The sequence below is a fragment of the Triticum urartu genome, chromosome 6 (genome assembly GCF_003073215.2).
Source record: "Triticum urartu cultivar G1812 chromosome 6, Tu2.1, whole genome shotgun sequence".
Classification (NCBI taxonomy): domain Eukaryota; kingdom Viridiplantae; phylum Streptophyta; class Magnoliopsida; order Poales; family Poaceae; genus Triticum; species Triticum urartu.
The window spans coordinates 557060647-557064766 of record NC_053027.1 but is presented as its reverse complement, the minus strand read 5'-3'; positions in this window follow the sequence as shown (position 1 = coordinate 557064766).

Here is a 4120-nt window from a genome sequence, read left to right as displayed (position 1 = left end):
ATGTGAAGCGGAGTACATAGTTGCTTCGGAAGCAGCAAACGAAGGAGTCTAGATGAAGGAGTTCATATTCGATCTAGGTGTCATACCTAGTGCATCGGGTCCAATGAAAATCTTTTGTGACAATACTGGTGCAATTGCCCTGGCAAAGGAATCCAGATTTCACAAGAGAACCAAGCACATCAAGAGACGCTTCAATTCCATCCGGGATCTAGTCCAGGTGGGAGACTGAAGGAAATATGCCCTAGAGGCAATAATAATGTTATTATTTTATTTCCTTATATCATGATAAATGTTTATTATTCATGCTAGAATTGTATTATCCGGAAACATAATACTTGTGTGAATACATAGACAAACTAAACGTCACTAGTATGCCTCTACTTGACTAGCTCGTTAATCAAAGATGGTTATGTTTCCTAACCATAGACATGTGTTGTCATTTGATTAATGGGATCACATTATTGGGAGAATGATGTGATTGACTTGACCCATTCCATTAGCTTAGCACCCGGTCGTTTAGTATGTTGCTATTGCTTTCTTCATGATTTATACATGTTCCTATGACTATGAGATTATGCAACTCCCGTTTGTCAGAGGAACACTTTGTGTGCTACCAAACGTCACAACATAACTAGGTGATTATAAAGGTGCTCTACAGGTGTCTCCAAAGGTACATGTTGGGTTGGCGTATTTCGAGATTAGGATTTGTCACTCCGATTGTCGGAGAGGTATCTCTGGGCCCTCTCGGTAATGCACATCACTTAAGCCTTGCAAGCATTGCAACTAATGAGTTAGTTGCGGGATGATGTATTACAGAACGAGTAAAGAGACTTGCCGGTAACGAGCTTGAACTAGGTATTGAGATACCGACGATCGAATCTCGGGCAAGTAACATACCGATGACAAAGGGAACGACGTATGTTGTTATGCGGTCTGACCGATAAAGATCTTCGTAGAATATGTAGGAGCCAATATGAGCATCCAGGTTCCGCTATTGGTTATTGACCGGAGATGTGTCTCGGTCATGTCTACATTGTTCTCGAACCCGTAGGGTCCGCACGCTTAAGGTTTCGATGACAGTTATATTATGAGTTTATGAGTTTTGATGTACCGAAGTTAGTTCGGAGTCCCGGATGTGATCACGGACATGACGAGGAGTCTCGAAATGGTCGAGACATAAAGATTGATATATTGGACGACTATATTCGGACACCGGAAGTGTTCCGGAAAAGTTTCGGATAAAACCGGAGTACCGGGGGCTTACCGGAACCCCCCGGGGGTTAATGGGCCACATGGGCCTAAAGTGGAGAAGAGGAGGGGCGGCCAGGGCAGGCCGCGCGCCCCCTCCCCCTCTAGTTCTAATTGGACAAGGAGGGGGGCGGCGCCCCCCCTTTCCTTCCTCTCCTCTCTCCCTTCCTTCCCCCTCTCCTACTTGGACAAGGAAAAGGAGGGAGTCCTACTCCCGGTAGGAGTAGGACTCCTCCCTGGCGCGCCTCCTCCTGGCGGGCCGCCCGTCCCCTTGCTCCTTTATATACGGGGGCAGGGGGCACCTCTAGACACACAAGTTGATCTTCGTGATCGTTCTCTTAGCCGTGTGCAGTGCCCCCCTCCACCATATTCCTCGATAATATTGTAGCGGTGCTTAGGCGAAGCCCTGCGACGGTAGAACATCAAGATCGTCACCATGCCGTCGTGCTGACGAAACTCTTTCCCGACACTTTGCTAGATCGGAGTCCGGGGATCGTCATCGAGCTGAACGTGTGCTAGAACTCGGAGGTGCCGTAGTTTCGGTGCTTGATCGGTCGGGCCGTGAAGACGTACGACTACATCAACCGCGTTGTCATAACGCTTCCGCTATCGGTCTACGAGGGTACGTAGACAACACTTTCCCCTCTCGTTGCTATGCATCACCATGATCTTGCGTGTGCATAGGAATTTTTTTGAAATTACTACGTTCCCCAACAAAAAGCATGATGCAAAATGGACGTATCACCCACCACTAATGTGACTCTACCTATAAGACTTTCCCAAGTAGTGCATCACCAATGACAACATGTTAACAGAGAAAATGGAATGAACAAACAATCTCGATTTCTTTTTCTCAAATATATACATTCATCTGGAAGAGGCATCTCAAAGATGTGTTGGTCACAATTATGAGAGAGATGAAAAAGACATGTCCGTACAGCTGTTCGTTCGATGGATGACCGCTAATGATGTTTCGTAAATTAGCATGTGCTAATTAACGAAAGGTCATGTGTGTAATGGAACTCTAACAGACATGACACAATCCTGGCCCAGGGTCGCCTTAGTCACGCCTGACACATATATCAACCACATTTCATGAGAACATTCTCAAACAGGTAGAAACATAGTCTTTCAGATAAACCCCGCTGTGAGAAAAGCGCTGTTTGGAACATATAAATTGAAACTGATGCATCTTCATTTTTAGGACGGTTCGGGCTCCCTGACTGCCATTGTTCGCAACAGCAGGGGTGAAGCTTTGGCGGGAGTTGCAGAACCTTTCCGAGTGGTTCCTGATGTAGCTACAGCGGAAGCAATAGCTGTGCGACGGGACCTCCAAGTAGCTCAGCAGATTGGATGCTCTAAAGTAATTGAGGAATCTGATTGCCTGGAGATCATCAATGCTTGCAATGGAGTATCTGATGTTTTGGCCCCATTAAACACAATAAGAGTCGCGTAAGGCGGGCGCTCGCCTATGCCACATCGACAAAGATGCATTGTGCGTGTTGGCCAATTGGAGAACGAGTTGGACTGGGGCCGGCCTTCTGTTTCTAGCCAATGAAATGAAACGAGGGGAGTTCTACCTTTGGGCCTCGTCCTTCCTTCGTTCAGAAGAAAGAAAAGGGGAGATGAACCTCGAGCCCCACACGCCTTTCTTTCCCGAGCACGCAACCTTTCCTCCCCTCTCCAGAAAAATACCATCCTTCGACCTGGATCGGCTCACGCGACTGTCGGGCCATGTCGCCACTGACGCCGACGCCTGCCAACGGCGGCAGGCTGGATCTGGACGGCGTGCTCGTAGCGCTGCTCACCATCTGCGTGATCTGGGCCGACGGGTTCATCTCCTCCCACCTCTGTGAGAAGCTCATGGCCGAGACCCCGCACTCTGTCCTCGCTGTCGACCACCTCGTCGACCCACCCCCGCCCCACCTCGCCGGCTGCATCTCCTTCCCCTGCCTCAACATCATGAACAACTCCCGCCTGGAGGGCCTCATCAAGACGTCCGATCTGGCGCGCCCCTCCCCGCCTCCCCTCCCTTCCCCGCTAACTCCTGTCCTCTAAGCGGATTGGTCTGCAAAATTTTGTTATTGTCTCCTTTAGTGTTCTTGAGCTTGCTTCATTTAATTAGGTTGGGTGAAGGCGTTGGTAGTACAAGGAAAGAAGTACGGCATCAGGCTGCAGAAATATCTTTAAGAAATTTGGCAAGTAAGCTTGTTTTATTGCATATTTGTACTAACCTCTCCAGTTTCGTTTTCGCAGATATAAGATAATATGTTATGTAATCAAGAAATTCATTTTAAATTTGGATTGTTCACATGTTTACTCAAAGCATATATGCTCTACTGTGTGGAGTTGATTTTTCCCTTTTTAGCACCATCTATCTTGGAATTAGATTGGATACTGTGAGAATATAATGATGACTATTTCTTGATGGGTACTTGCTGCATGGTTATGAGAAGATACAGCTATTTAATGTAACAACTATTTTTACACTGGCTGGTCTGAACTACTTGGCTATCGTATGTAGAACTACGTACCGATGTGCAGAAGATTGATTTACAACAAGTCTCACATAATACAGAAGTATCTCAAAATGGCAATATGTACATATCCTTTCAAGGCATCTCCATTTCAAATCCATGTTCTTTATTTTTAATAAACATTAGACTTATGTAAAACCTATGAGATTACTTCTGTCATATCACTGTATTTAGTTAAAAAAAATGATACACTGCCATCTTTACAACTATACACCAAGTATTGTCCACAGGGCAGTTTTTTTATGCTATATAAGAAACCCAACATGCAAACAAATTTCTTCAATTTATGTATTCTCATACGCATAGGATTAAGAGTTCCTGCAGCAACGCGCAGG